The sequence below is a fragment of the Nycticebus coucang genome, chromosome 3 (assembly GCF_027406575.1).
Source record: "Nycticebus coucang isolate mNycCou1 chromosome 3, mNycCou1.pri, whole genome shotgun sequence".
Classification (NCBI taxonomy): domain Eukaryota; kingdom Metazoa; phylum Chordata; class Mammalia; order Primates; family Lorisidae; genus Nycticebus; species Nycticebus coucang.
Window position 1 is genome coordinate 69,043,380 of NC_069782.1, and position 16,650 is coordinate 69,060,029.

The following is a 16,650-nucleotide window of genomic DNA, read 5'->3' on the forward strand; positions in this document are numbered from 1 at the left end:
CCTACCAGAATGTCTGGCTATTTGTTTAAATTTTATTTTATACCTTTTTTTTTTTTTTTGGCCGGGGCTGGGTTTGAACCTGCCATCTCCAGCAAATGGAACCGGCGCCCTACTCTTGAGCCACAGGCGCCACCCCGTCTGGCTATTTTTTTCAGATGGGGTCTCACTCTTGCTCAAACTGATCTTTAACTCCTGAGCCCAGGTGATCCACCCGCCTTGGCCTCCCAGAGTGCTAGGGTTACAGGCTTGAGCCATTGCCCTGGCCTGGTTTTTCTATTTTTATTTTGTATTTCTTTCTTTCTTTTTTAGTTTTTCTTTTTCTTTTTTCCTTTATTATTAAATCATAGCTGTGCACATTAATGCGATCATGGGGCACCATACACTGGTTTTATAGACCATTTGACATATTTTCATCACACTGGTTAACATAGACTTCCTGGCATTTTCTTAGTTATTGTGTTAAGACATTTATATTCTACATTTACTAAGTTTCACATGTACCCTGGTAAGATGCACTGTAGGTGTAATCCCACCAATAACCCTCCCTCTAACCATCCTCCGCCCTCCCTCTTCTCCTCCCCTCTATCCTTAGGTTATAACTGGGTTATAGCTTTCATATGAAAGCCGTAAATTAGTTTCATAGTAGGGCTGAGTACATTGCATACTTTTTGTTCCATTCTTGAGATACTTTACTCAGAAGAATATGTTCCAGCTCCATCCATGTAAACATGAAAGGTAGTCTCCATCTGTCTTTAAGGCTGCATAATATTCCATGGTGTACATATACCACAATTTATTAATCCATTCGTGGATCAATGGGCACTTGGGCTTTTTCCATGACTTAGCAATTATGAATTGGGCTGCAATAAACATTCTGGTACAAATATCTTGGTTATAATGTGATTTTTGGGTTTCTGGGTATATACCTAGTAGAGGAATTATAGGATTGAATGGCAGATCTATTTTTAGATCTCTAAGTGTTCTCCAAACAACTTTCCAAAAGGAATGTATTAATTTGCATTCCCACCAGCAGTGTAGAAGTGTTCCCTTTTCTCCACATCCACGCCAACATCTCTGGTCTTGGGATTTTGTGATATGGGCTAATCTTACTGGAGTTAGATGATATCTCAAAGTAGTTTTGATTTGCATTTCTCTGATGATTAAAGATGATGAGCATTCTTTCATATGTCTGAAGGCCGCGTGCCTGTCTTCTTCAGAGAAGTTTCTCTTCAAGTCCCTTGCCCAGCCTGTGATGGGATCACTTGTTCTTTTCTTGCTAATGCGTTTGAGTTCTCTGTGGATTCTGGTTATTAAACCTTTGTCAGAGACATAACCTGCAAATATCTTCTCCCATTCTGTGGGCTGTTTGCTTGGTTTACTTACTGTGTTCTTGGCTGTGCAGAAGCTTTTTAGTTTGATCAAGTCGCAATAGTGTATTTTTGAAGCTGCTTCAGTTGCCCGGGGGGTCCTTCTCATAAAAACTCATCCAACGCTTGGGTGGTGCCTGTGGCTCAGTGAGTAGGGCGCCGGGTGGCGGGTTCGGACCCAGCCCTGGCCAAACTGCAACAGAAAAATAGCCAGGCATTGTGGCAGGCACCTGTAGTCCCAGCTGCTCAGGAGGCTGAGGCAAGAGAATCGGGTAAGCCCAAGAGTTAGAGGTTGCTGTGAACTGTGTGACGCCACGGCACTCTACCTGAGGGCGATACAGTGAGACTCTGTCTCTACAAAAATAAAAACTCACCCAACCCAATTTCTTCAAGGGTTTTCCCTGCACTCTCTTCTAGTATTTTTATAGTTTCATGTCTTAAGTTTAAATCTTTAATCCAGTGAGAGTCTATCTTAGTTAATGGTGAAAGGTGTGAGTCCAGTTTCAGTCTTCTACAGGTTGCCAGCCAGTTCACCCAGCACCATTTGTTAAATAGGGAATCTTTTCCCTACTGAATGTTTTTAATTGGCTTGTCAAAGATCAAATAACGGTAAGTAGCTAGGTTCATCTCTTGGTTCTCCATTATGTTCCAGACATCTACATCTCTGTTTTTGTGCCAGTACTATGCTGTTTTGATCACTATCGATTTATAGCATAGTCTGAGTTCTGGTAGTGTGATTCCTCCTGCTTTGTTTTTCTTTCTTTCTTTCTTTTTAGTATTAAATCATAGCTGTGTACATTAATGCAATCATGGGGCACCATACACTGGTTTTATAGACCGTTTGACATATTTTCATCACACTGGTTAACATATCCTTCCTGGCATTTTCTTAGTTACTATGTTAAGACATTTACATTCTACATTTACTAAGTTTCACATATACCCTTGTAAGATGCGCCGCAGGTGTAATCCCACCAATCACCCTCCTTCCTTCCCCCTCGCTCCCCTCCCTGTCCCCCTTCCCCCTATTCTTAGGTTATAACTGGGTTATAGCTTTCATGTGAAATCCATAAATTAGTTTCATAGTAGGGATGAGTACATTGGATACTTTTTCTTCCATCCTTGAGATACTTTACTAAGAAGAATATGTTCCAGCTCCATCCATGTAAACATGAAAGAGGTAAAGTCTCCATCTTTTGTTTTTATTTCTGAGTAATGTCTTGGCTATTCGAGTTTTTTTTCTGATTCCATATGAAAAGAAGTATTATTTTTTCAAGATCTTTAAAGTATGACAGTGGAGTTTTAATAGGGATTGCATTAAACTTGCATATTGCTTTTGGTAATATGGACATTTTAACAATGTTGATTCTTCCCAGCCACGAGCATGGTATGTTTTTCCATTTGTTAACATTTTCAGCTATTTCTTTTCTTAGAGTTTCATAGTTCTCTTTATAGAGATCTTTCACATCCTTTGTTAGATAAAATCCCAAATATTTCATCTTCTTTGGCACTACTGTGAATGGAATAGAGTCTTTAACTGTTTTTTTCAGCTCGACTATTGTTGGTATATATAAAGGCTACCGATTTATGAATGTTGATTTTGTAACCTGACACGGTGCTGTATTCCTTTTTTTTTTTTTTGTAGAGACAGAGTCTCACTTTATGGCCCTTGGTAGAGTTCCGTGGCCTCACACAGCTCACAGCTATCTCCAACTCCTGGGCTTAAGGGATTCTCTTGCCTCAGCCTCCCGAGTAGCTGGGACTACAGGCGCCCGCCACAATGCCCGGCTATTTTTTGGTTGCAGTTTGGCCGGGGCCGGGTTTAGAACCCGCCACCCTCGGTATATGGGGCCGGCGCCCTACCGACTAAGCCACAGGCGCCGCTCACGGTGCTGTATTCCTTGATCACTTCTAAGAGTTTTGTAGTAGAATCCCTGGTGGTTTCCAGATATACAGTCATATCATCTGCGAAGAGCGAAAGTTTGATCTCTTCTGACCCTATATGGATACCCTTGATCGCCTTTTCTTCCCTAATTGCGATGGCTAAAACTTCCATTACAATGTTAAAGAGCAGTGGAGACAATGGACAACCTTGTCTGGTTCCTGATCTAAGTGGAAATGATTTTAATTTAACTCTATTCAATATGATATTGGCTGTGGGTTTGCTGTAGATGGCCTCTATCAGTTTAAGAAATATTCCTTCTATACTAATTTTCTTAAGTGTTCTGATCATGAAGGGATGCTGGATATTATCAAAAGCTTTTTCTGCATCAATTGAGATAGTCATATGGTCTTTGTTTTTTAATTTGTTCATGTGCTGAATTCTATTTATAGATTTACGTTTATTGAACCAGCCTTGAGACCTTGGGATAAAACCGACTTGGTCATGATGTATAATTTGTTTGATGTGTTGCTGGATTCTGTTTGTTCGGATCTTGTTGAATATTTTTGCATCTATATTTATTAGTGATATTGGTCTATAATTTTTTTTTCTTGTTGGGTCTTTTCCTGGTTTGAGGATCAGGGTGATGTTTGCTTCATAGAACGTATTGGGTAGTCTTCCTTCTTTTTCTATATTTTAGAACAGGTTGAGTAATATAGGTACTAGTTCCTCTTTAAAGGTTTGGTAGAATTCTGACATGAATCCATCTGGTCCCGGGCTTTTCTTTTTAGGGAGATTTCGAATGGTTGATGCTATTTCAGAACTTGATATTGTCCTGTTCAATGTTTCCACTTGATTCTGGCTAAGTCTTCTACTGGGTTTGGGGTTGGAATGTTCTTCCTTTTCCAGTTGCTTGAGATGTCCCATCAAGTTGTTAACTTCCTCTCTTTCCGTTCTCTTGAGGAAGGCTTGCAGTGCTATAAATTTCCCTCTTAGGACTGCCTTTGTGGTATCCCAGAAGTTCTGATAATTCGTGTCTTCATTGTCATTTTGTTCCAAAAATTTGTTTATTTCCTTCTTAATCTCGTCTATGACCCAGCTATCATTCAGCATAAGGTTATTTAACTTCCATGTTTTTGTATGAGTATGCAGATTCCTGTTGTTACTGAGTTCAACTTTTATTCCATGGTGGTCCAAAAAGATGCAAGGAATAATTTCTATTTTTTTTAATTTCTGAGGTTAGACTTGTGACCTAAGATGAGATTGATTTTGGAGTATGTTCCGTGGGCTGATGAGAAGTATGCATATTCAGTTTAGTTGGGATGAAATGTTCTGTAGATATCTGCTAAATCCAAATGTTGGATGGTTAGGTTTAAATCTAAAATTTCTTTGCTCAGCTTCTTATTGGAGGATCTATCCAACCCTGCCAAAGGCGTGTTGAAATCTCTGACTATTAAAAAATAAATAAAGAAATAAAGAAATCTCTGACTATTATGGAGCTGGAGGAAATCAAGTTGCTCGTGTCTGTTAGAGTTTCTCTTATAAATTGAGGTGCATTCTGGTTGGGTGCGTAAGTATTAATAATTGAAATCTCATCGTAATGAGTATTACCCTTAACAAATATGAAGTGACCATTCTTATCCTTCCTTACTTTTGTTGGTTTAAAGCCTATTGTATCTGCAAATAGAATTGCAACACCTTTTTTCTGATTACCATTTGCCTGAAATATGGACGACCATCCTTTCGCCCTGAGTCTATATTTATCTTTTAAGGTAAGATGTGTTTCTTTTATGCAGCAAATATCTGGCCTGAGTTTTTGTATCCATTCAGCCAATCTATGCCTCTTTATAGGGCAGTTTAAGCCATTCACATTAATGGAGAATATTGATAAGCCTGGTAAAATTTGTGGTATTGAGTTTTTCAAAAGTCCAGTGGACATTTTTAAATCCTTTTGCCACTGTGGAAGTTGGAGTTTGATCAAAAGTTTCTGAGTGAGTTTACTTTTGTGGTAGAGGATTGGGCTGGTCATTATGGAGGATAAGTCTGAGAATATCCTGAAGACCTGGTTTGGTTATGGTAAATTTCTTCAACATGCAAATGTCATTAAAGTATTTAATTTGTCCATCATAAATGAAACTCAGTTTGGCTGGATACAGGATCCAGCGTTGAAAGTTATTTTGTTTTAGGAGATTAAAAGTCGATGACCACCCTCTTCTGGCTTGAAAGGCTTCAGCAGAGAGATCTGCAGTCATTCTAATATTCTTTCCTTTGTAGGTTGTGGTTTTCTTACATCTGGCTGCTTTCAGAATTTTTTCCTTCATATTAACTTTAGTGAAGTTAATTATGATGTGCCTGGGGGATGTCTTATTCGGGTTTAGTCATGCTGGGGTTCTGAAACTGTCTGCTATCTGAATTTCAGAATCTCTTGGCATGTCTGGAAAATTGTCTTTCATAATTTTATAGAGAAGGGCCTCTGTGCCTTGCAATGAGGCAAAATTCCAGTGAGGCAGATATTAACCTTCTTCGAATTATCCCAGAGCTCTCTGAGAGAATAATCAATTTTTGCTCTCCATTTCTCTTCCTCTTTGAGAGTTTGGGAGCATTCAAAAGCTTTGTCTTCAATGTCAGAAATCCTTTCTTCTGCTTGCTCCACTCTGTTACTGAGGGATTCTACGGTAGTTTTCAGATCTTTGAGGACTGCAAATTCTTTCTTCAATGTGTCAAAATTTTTGGTGGTTTTGTCTATAAATTCGTTGATTTCTTGAGACAACTTTTGAATTTCTCCTTGAATTTCTAATTCCAACTTTTGAATCGCTCCTCGAATTTCTAATTCCAAATTTTTCTCCATTCTATTAATCTTGTTTGCAATCCAATTTCTGAATTTGATTTCTGACATCTCTGCTATCTGTTTATGAATGGGATCCTCAGTTACATCTACCATATCTTTCCTTGGAGGGATTGATCTACTGTTTATTCATGTTACCAGAGTTGTTCCGCTGATTCTGCCCCATGATTATTTTACACCATTTGACTTTTCCCCTGGAGATTTGCCGAGGACCCGTACAGATTTTTCTCCGGCCTGAGAAACTGGTGACCTGTTGGTGTGGTGGGGCCAAGTGTCTCTGTCTTGTTTTCAGCTGGTCTCTGTCCGACCCTAGTGAAACAGTTACACTGGGTTGAAGTCCTCAGCTGTGGAGAAATACCATATTAAGTCACCCAGCGCCCCGCAGGCAACAATTGGAAAAGGAAAATCAAACCTTCTTACAACCACACACCCCGGGCACTACTTGGATAGTCCTTAGGCGATTGGCTCAGTTCAAAAGGTCCAAATCAATTGTTTCAGTCAGCACCTGTCTCAGGTGGAAGAGTTTAAAAGGTCTCTGGCAACTAGATCACAGGGGTCTGCTGATAACTCAAATATGAATTGCTCCAGTGCTCTGTGGAGTCAGGAGGACCCACCCAGCAAATAGATTAGTCTGAGAGGGTTGATGCCTCCTTCCCCACCTTGCACCTCTGTCACCCCCAGTCACTGATAACCCCGCAGGGCTGTGACCCAGTTGCCTGCAATGAGCAGATAACTCCAGAGATTTGCACCTGACTGAATCACAAGGAAATCTGTGTCTCCTCAGTGAGGCTGCTGCTGTCTGCCTCTATCTGGCAGGGGGAGGTAAGGCCTGACAACCTCAGGTGCTTGATGGAGGCTGTGGAGTGTTCACTCAGTTCCAGCCCCGTCCCAGACCGAACAGAACAACTTTGTGGGAATTTGTTTCTGTCCCAGCTAAATTCCCCTGCAGAAGAGAAGCTGTTTTTAGTTCACAGAACCTGTGCCTCAGGCCCTGTCTTTGCTACTGCAGGTTTGTATTCGTAGCATGGTTAGCTGTCAGTTCTCACCTCCTGCCCTCCTTTGTCTGGGCTGATGATCCCCTGGGGGCTGGGTATGTCTTAGGCTCAGTAAAGTGGTCCTCTGGGTCAGCCCTGCCCTGGGAGTCAGCCAGCACTACGCATGCATTTTCTTGTCCCCGCGCTTCACCCAGGCTGGTACCACCTCAGGCAAACCCTTTACTCACGGGGCCTGCGTTTTTGTCCCAGATCTGCTCTGCTGGTGGTTGCCACTCAGAAGATGCCCGGCCTCCTCTGGTTGCCCGGAGAGATAGTGGGTGTGACTCAGAATATCCAGGGGTGAGCCCTGTTGTTGCCAAAAACGGCTCCTGCTCTGTGCCTCGGGGCACCACTGTCTGGAGTGGTTCCCTCTCAGTCAACCATCCTCTCCTCACTCCTGTGCTGCAGAATCAGCACTGCCAGCTGCAGTCCAGGCCCCATCCACACCCCTCAAGAAATCACCTAAGAACCTGGACTCCTGGGGGACAGGCCTCCAGACCTCAGATTGAGAGTGGAGAGGAGTGCTGGGAGCTCAGACTGCAGGTAGAAAATATATACAGTTTTACACAGTTTTATGCCTGGCAGGAGAGTGCCATGGCACCCTAGTAGGAGAAGTAGGTCCAGTTTTTAGAGGGTCTCTCCTGTGGAGTATAATGGGAGGACTTTTGAACTCTGCTTGTTTGTTTATGGGATAGTCCAAGCTGTTCTCATGGATTAGGGGACTCCCGTCCGTTTGGTAATGGATTTTGTACCTTTTGTTTGTATCCTTGGGGTCGCAGGTCGCCTCAGCAGGGTTGATGTGCATTCTTCAACCTTCTCTCTTGGTGCAGCTCTAATCCACCAGGTTACTTGCTAAATTTCTGTCCTTTAACTCTCCTTTTGGACGGGAGCCTCTATGGAAAGCTGGCTTCAGTCAGCCATCTTGTCTCCTATTTTTTTATTTTTGAGACAGAGTCTCACTATGTTGCCCTCAGCACAGTGCCGTGGCATCACAGCTCACAGCAACCTCAAACTCTTGGGCTTAAGCAATTCTCTTGCCTCAGCCTCCCAAGTAGCTGGGACTACAAGTGCCCACCACAACGCCCGTCTATTTTTTTTGTTGTAGTTGTCATTGTTTAGCTGGCCTGGGCCGGATTCAAACTGGCCACCCTTGGTGTATGTGGCTGGTGCCGTAACTACTGTGCTAAGGGCGCCGAGCCAGTTTTTCTATTTTTAGTAGGAATTGAGTCTTCTTCTTGCCCAGGCTGGTCTGAAACTTCTGAGCTCAGGCAATCTGTATGCCTCGGCCTCCCAGAGTGCTAGGATTGTAAGCGTGAGCCACCACACGAGTCCAAGAACTCCTACAACTTAACAAGAAAAAGACAATTCAATTTTCAAATGGTCAAAGAACTTGAATAGATATACAAAGGTATACAGATGACCAACAAGCACATAAACAGATACCTAACATCTTTAGTCATTAGGCAAATGGCAGTGAAAACCACAATGACATGTTGGGAGGCCAGGGTGGGTAAATTGAGCCCAAGAGTTCAAAACCAGCCTAAGCCAAAGTGAGACCTCATCTCTACTAAAAATAGAAAAATTAGGTTTGGTGCCTGTAGCTCAGTAGCTAGGGCGCTAGCCACATACACCAGAGCTGGCAAGTTCACATCCAGCCCGGGCCTGCCAAACAACAATGACAACTACAACCAAAAAATATCTGGGCGTTGTAGTGGGTGCCTGTAGTCCCAGCTACTTAGGAGGCTGAGGCAAGAGACTCGCTTAAGCCCAAGAGTTTGAGGTTGCTATGAGCTGTGACACAACGGCTCTCTACCGAGGGTGACATAATGAGACAATATCCCAAAAAAAAAAATTTTTTTTTTTTTTTTTTGTGAGAAATTAGCCAAGCGGGTGGCGCCTGTGGCTCAAGGAGTAGAGCACCGGTCCCATATGCCGGAGGTGGCGGGTTCAAACCTAGCCCCGGCCAAAAACCACAAAAAAAACCCAAACAAACAAAAAAAAAATTAGCCAAGCATTGTCATGGGCACCTGTAGTCCCAGCTACTGGGAGGCTGATGCAAGAGGATCACTTGAGCCCAAGAGTTTGAGATTGCTGTGAGCAATAATACCATGGTGCTCTACCAATGGTGACAAAGTGAGACTTCATTTCAAAAAAACCATAGAAATAGTCCTTATCAATCAGATGAATGTATAAACAAAATGTAGCATATATATTAATATATACAATGGAATATTATTTAGGTATAGAAGGGAATAAAGTTCTGATAGATGCTGTAACATGGAAAAACCTTGACAACAAAACCTGACAAATATAAACTAGACTGAAAAAGGTCATATATTGTATGGTTCCCTTTTATGAAATATCCAGAATTTAGATAATCCAGAGACAGAATTAGCTGGTTAGTGGTTGTCAGGGACTAGGGGAGGAGAAAGGGAGAGTGACTGCTAGTGGGAAGGAGTTTGCTTTTAGGATGAGGGACATGCCTTGGAACTAGTGTTAAGTTTAATATAAAGCTGCCTCTTACATATTTTAAGTTGAGCCTAAAGATTTCTCTGTATATATTGAACTGTAACTTGACATATAAACAGACTGTAACCTACTCTTGTACCAGTCACAGAATTTCAGCCAATTGCAGGCAGCTGTCTGTTCAAACTGTGTTTAGGTAAGGCAGACTCTGAGGTGTAACCAATCCAGTTTCTATATCTCATTTCTGTTTTCAGTCCTTCACTTTTCCTTTTTCCATCCACAAATATTGTCTTAACATGTGGAAGCGCCAAGTCTCCATAAAGCTAGTCTGCTTTGGGAGCTGTCCAATTTGTGAATTGTTCTTTACTCAATTAAACTTTAAATTTCTTTTTTTTTTGAGATAGAGTCTCACTATGTCGCCCTGGGTAGAGTGCCATGGTGTCACATATCACAGCAACCTCAAACTCATGGGCATCGGAGATTCTCTTGCCTCAGTCTCCTGAGTAGCTGGGACCTTAGGTGTCCACCACAACGCCAGGCTATTTTTTTGGAGCAGTTGTCGTTGTTTAGCAGGCCTGGTCCGTGCTCAAACCTGCGACCGTTGGTGTATGTGGCTGGTGCCCTACTCACTGCCCTGCTATTTTTGGGAGCCAAGTTCTCGTTGTGGCTCAGGCTGGTCTCAAACCTGTGAGCTCAGGCAATCCACCTGCCTGGGCCTCCCAAGTGCTGGGATTACAGGCATGTGCCACCGTGCCTGGACTTAAACTTTAGATTTCATTCGTCTATCTTTTTGAGGAATAAATACAGCCTGGTGTTGTGGCGGGCACCTGTAGTCCCAGCTACTTGGGACTGAGGCAAGAGAATTGCTTGAGCCCAAGAGTTTGAGGTTGCTGTGAGCTGTGATGCCACTGACCTATACTGAGGGTAACAGAGAGACTGTGTCTCAATAAATAAATAAATAAATTTAACAAAACGTAAAGGTTTTCTTTTGTCTGGGCAGGGGGCTCACGCTTGTAATCCTAGTACTCTTGAGCGGGCAAGGCAGGTGAATTGCCTGGGCTCAGGAGTTAAAGACCAGCTTGAACAAAAGTGAGACACCATGGCACTCTATTGAGGGCAACAAAGTGAGATTCTGTCTCAGGAAAAAAAAAAGTTTTCCTTTTAATAATAAATATAGGTCACTTTGGGAAGCTGAGGTGGTCAGATCGCCTGAGCTCATGAGTGTGAAATCAACCCAAGCTAGAGTGAGACCCCCACCTCTAAAAATAGCCAGGCCTTGAGGTGAGCACCTGTAGTCCCAGCTAGTGGGGAGGCTAAGGCAAGATAATCACTTGATCCCAAGAGTCTGAGGTTGCTGTGAGCTATGATGTCATAGTACTCTACGGGGGGGTGACAAAGTGAGACTCTGTCTCAAAAAAAAAAAAAGAAACCCGGTTCTCATGAATTCTCCCAGAAACCACACTTCCTCTTCCCCTAAGCAGCCTGAAATGATCTGTGAAAATGGTTTGCTATTCACTTGACCCAGAAAACCCCACAAAGTCATGCCAGACAAGAGGCTCAAATCTTAGGGCGGCGCCTCTGGCTCAGTGAATAGGGTGCCGGCCCCATGTACCGAGGGTGGCTGGTTTGAACCCAGCTCCGGCCAAACTGCAACAAAAAAATAGCCAGGCATTCTGGCAGGCGCCTGTAGTCCCAGCTACTCTGAGGACTGAGGCAAAAGAATTGCTTAAGCCCAGGAGCTGGAGGTTGCTGTGAGCTGTGACGATACAGCACTCTACACGGCATTCTACCAAGGGTGATAAAGTGAGAGTCTCTAAAAATAAATAAATAAATAAAGAGGCTCAAATCTTCATGTTCACTGTAAGAACATACCTCAAGGGTGGCGCCTGTGGCTCAGTGAGCAGGGTGCCGGCCCCATATGCCGAGGGTGGCGGGTTCAGGCCCAGCCCCGGCCAAGCTGCAACAAAAAAATAGCCAGGCGTTGTGGTGGGCGCCTGTAGTCCCAGCTGCTCGGGAGGCTGAGGCAGGAGAATCACCTAAGCCCAGGAGTTGGAGGTTGCTGTGAGCTGTGTGACGCCACGGCACTCTACCGAGGGCAATAAAGTGAAACTCTGTCTCTACGGAAAAAAAAAAAAAAAAAGAACACACCTCAGATTGCCCAGGCCATCAAGGGTGTGCATGTACGAAAACATCCTTCAAGTATCTGAAGGATGTAACTTTAAAAAAACAGTGTGTACAATTCCGCCGTTACAATGGTGGAGTTGGTAGGTATGCCCAGGCCAAACGGTGGGGCTGGACAAGTTGGTGGCCCAAAAAGAGTGCTGAATTTTTGCTGCATATGCTTAAAAATGCAGAGGATAATGCTAAACTCTAGGGTTTAGATGTAGATTCTTTAGTCATTGAGCATATCCAAGTGAACAAAGCACCCAAGATGCGTCGCCGAACTTAAAGAGCTCATAGTCAAATTAACCCATCCATGAGCTCCCCCTGCCACATGGAGATGATCCTCACTGAAAAGGAACGAATTGTTCCCAAACCAGAAGAGGAGGCAGGACAGAAGAAAAAGATATCCCAGAAGAATCTGAAGAAAAAAAAACTATGGCACGGTAATAGAGGCAACATAAAATAAATGCAAATAACAGTAAAAGGAAAAAAAAAAATACTACATGTAGGTGATGGTTTCCCAACATTGTCTGTGTGCCAAATGACATTGATTTTTTTCCTTTAAAGTGGTTAATGGTAGCCAAGCATAGTCCCTCCTAACTATAATCCCAGTACTTTGGGAGGCCAAGGCAGGAGGGTCACTTGAGCTCAGGATTTCTTTTTTTTTTTTTTTTTGAGACAGAGTCTCAAGCTGTCACCCTGGGTAGAGTGCCATGGTGACATCATAGCTCACAGCAACCTCCAACTCTTGGATTCAAGTGATCCTCTTGCCTCAGGTTTTTGTATTTTTAGTAGAGATAGGGTCTCGCTCAGGCTGGTCTCAACCCAGGAACTCAAGCAATCCACCCGCCTTGGCCTCCGAGTGCTAAGATTATAGGCATGAACTACTGCACCTGACCTCTTTTTTTTTTTTTTTGAGACAGAGTCTCACTATGTCACCCTTGATAGAGTTCCATGGCATCACAGCTCACAGCAACCTCCAACTCTTGGGCTTAAGCTATTCTCTTGCCTCAGCCCCCAGAGTAGCTGGGACGACTGGCACCCGCCACAGCACCCGGCTATTTTTTGTTGTTTACGCAAGCCCAGGCTGGGTTCAAACCCACCAGCCCCGGTGTATGTGGCCGGCATTCTAAGCCCTGAGCTATGGGTGCCAAGCCTTTGTTTTTTTCTTAAGACAGAGTCTCATCATGTCACCCTGAGTAGAGTGCTATGGTATCATAGCTCACAGCAACGTCAAACTTTAGAACTCAAGAGATCCTCTTGGCCTGGCCTTGTGGCTCACACCTGTAATCCTACCACTCTGTGAGGCCGAGGAGGGTGGATAGCTTGAGCTTATTGCTTCGAGACCAGCCTGAGCAAAAGGCAAGACCCCTGTCTCTACTAAAAAATAGAAAAACTGAGGCAAGAAGATCTCTTGCACTCAAAAGTTGGAGGTTGCTATGAGTTATGACACCACAGCACTCTACCCAGGGCACCAGCTTGAGACTCTGTCTCAAAAAAAATGAAAAAAAAAAGAAAGAAAGAAAAGAAAATAAGGCTCAGTGCCTGTGGCTCAAGTGACTAAGGCACCAGCCACATATACTTGAGCTGGTAGGTTGGAATCCAGCCTGGGCCCGCCAGACAACAATGATGACTGCAACAAAAAATAGCCAAGCATTAGGGTGGCACCTGTGGCTCAAAGGAGTAGGTCACGGGCCCCATAAGCCGGAGGTGGCAGGTTCAAACCCAGCCCCGGCCAAAAAATGAAAAAAAAAAAAAATAGCCCAGCGTTGTGGCAGGCACCTGTAATCCTAGCTACTTGGGAGGCGGAGGCAGGAGAATTGCTTGAGCCCAGGAGTTGGAGGTTGCCATGAGCTGTGACGCCATGGCATTCTACCCAGGGCGACAGCTTAAGGCTGTGTCTCAAAAAAAAAATTATAATAATAATTAAAATAAATAAAAAGGAGATCCTCTTGCCTCTGGAGTAGCTGGGACTACAGGCACCTGACACAACACCTGGCTAGTTCTTCTATTTTTTTTTTTTTTTTGAGACAGAGTCTCACTATGTCACCCTTGGCTAAAGTACTGCAGCATCACAGCTCACAGCAATTTCAAACTCTTGGGCTTAAGCTATTCTCTTCTTAGCCTCCCAGTAGCTGAGTAGGCAACAACTACAATGCCCAGCTGTTTTTTTGTTATTGTTGTCATTGTTGTTTAGCAGGCCCAGGCCAGGTTCCAAACCACCAGCCCTGGAGCATGTGGCCGGTGTTCTAACCACTGAGCTATGGGTGCCACCTAGTTCTATTTTTAGTAGAGATGGGATCTCACTCTTGCACCAGTTGCTCTCCAACTCTTGAGCTCCGACATTCCATCTGCCTTGGCCTCCCAGAGTGCTGGGATTATAGGCATGAGCTGCAATGCCTGGCCATTTGAGCTCAGGACTTTGAGACTATCCTGTACAATCTAATGAAACCCTGCAAAAATATTTAAAATGAGCATAGTAGAGTGGGCCTGTAATCCTAACAACTCAGGATGCTGAGGCGGGAGGATCTCTTAAGCCCAGGAGTTCAAGGCTACAGTGAGCAATGATCATGCCACTGCATTCCAGCCTGAGGAACAGAATGAGACCCTGTCTCTTTATGACAAAAAAAAAAAGAAGAAGAAGAAGAAGGAAGAAAGGTTAATTGTTCTTTTTTTGTTATGTGCATTTTCGCTAAATAAAAAGCGAGTCACTTTTTCACATAGTGCCAACTTTTATTTATTTATTTATTTTTGAGACAGTCTCACTCCCTTTGTCCTGGGTAGCGTGCTATGGTTTCATAGCTCACAGCACCTCAAACTCTTGTGCTCAAGCCAACTTCTTGTCTCAGCCTCTCAAGTAGTTGGGACTATAGGTGCCTGCCATGACCAACAGCTTATTTTTCTATTTTTAGTAGAGACAGGGGTCTTGCTGTTGCTCAGACTGGTCTTGAACTCCTGAGCTCAAGCGATCTACCCACCTCAGCCTCCAAGTGCTAGAATTATGGGTGTGAGCCATGATGCCCAGTGCCAACTTTTTTTTCCGTTATAATATGCCATCTTTATTTGTACAGTGCCAACTGTTTTAAGTCTGTTATCTCACTTGATTCTCATAAACAACCCCATGAGAATGGAGATATCTTTCCTATCACAAAACCAATTCTCATTTAATTTCTATACAAAATGTACATGCAAGAAAGTGTTTTTTTTTTTTTTTTTTTTGGCCGGGGCAGGGTTTGAACCCGCCACCTCTGGCATATGGGACCGGCGCCCTACTCCTTGAGCCACAGGTGCCGCCCAAGAAAGTGTTTTTACACTGAGCTACAGGTGCTGAGCTGGTGATTGTACATCTTTGACGATCATACTAAAACTGACCAACATGAACTCCCCTGGCCTTAAATGAGGAAGCTTGTAATTTATTCTTATCACTTCAGGAAATGTAAGGGCATCCCATTTGTGCAATCTCTAGTGTAGATAGACTATTAAGTCTGATTGCAGATAACCAACTAACCTCAAGGCCTCAGTGTCCTTGCGTAAAATTAAGGGCCTCAATAAATTTATTGATTATTAAAAAGCCTGTTTCAGTGTTAAATCAGTGCAAAGTTAGCTGGTTGCAGTAGCTCACACCTGCCACCCTGGGTAGAGTGCTATGGTGTCATAGCTCACAGCCAACTTCAAACTTATGGACTCAAGCAATCCTCTTGCCTTAGCTGTCCAGTGGCTCAGACTACAGGTACCCACCACACCTGCCTTGTATTCCCATTTTTAGTATAGACGGGGTCTTGCTTTTGCTCAGGCTGGTCTAGCACTCCTGAGGTCGGGCAATCCTCTCACCTTGGCCTCCCAGAGTATAGGGTTATAGGTGTGAGCCATTGCACCCGGCCTTCAAACTTTTGTTTTGAGTATCACTTTGTTGACCCCGGTAGAGTGCCATGGCATTATAGCTCACAGCAACCTCAGACTCTTGGGCTCAAGTGATTCTCTTGCCTCAGCCTCCCAAGTAGCTGACACTACAGCCACCCGCTACAACGCCCGGCTATTTTTAGAGGTGAGGTCTCACTCTGGCTCAGGCTGGTCTCCAACTCTTAAACTCAAGGCAATCTGCCTGCCTCAGCCTCCCAGAGTGCTAGTATTACAGGCATGAGCCACCTCGCCTGGCCTTTCAAGCCTGTTTTTAAATAATACATTAAGTGTTATATGGGGAGTTCACAGCCAATGGTCTCATGGACCTGCATATTATCTTGGTGATTCCCACATTTTTTTTTTTTTTTTTTTTGAGACAGAGTCTTAGTATGTCACCCTTGGTAGAGTGCCAGGGCTTCACAGCTCACAGCAACCTCCAATTCTTGGGCTTAAGTCATTCTCTTGCCTCAGCCTCCCAAGTAGCTGGGACTACAGGCGCTCGCCACAATGCCCAGCTATTTTTTGGTTGTAGTTGTCATTGGTGTTTGGCAGGCCCGGGCTGGGTTCGAACCCTCCAGCTCCGGTGTTTGTGGCTGGTGCCTTAGCCACTGAGCTACAGGTGCTGAGCTGGTGATTGTACATCTTTGACGATCATACTAAAACTGACCAACATGAACTCCCCTGGCCTTAAATGAGGAAGCTTGTAATTTATTCTTATCACTTCAGGAAATGTAAGGGCATCCCATTTGTGCAATCTCTATCTTAGGGAAGGATTAACCCCAAGTATAGAAAGTGATTCATGTTTTCACATGAGGTAGAGTGCAAAAGAGGCTCACTGAACCCTTGATTTCATGACAGTCCTAAGATTATTTTTTACCAAAAAACCTAGCCATGAAAAAAAGCAGTTCCTCTTTTTTTGAGACATTGTCACCCTCATTAGAGTACAGTGGCATCATAGTTCACAGAAACCTCAAATTCCTAGGCTCAAGCTAT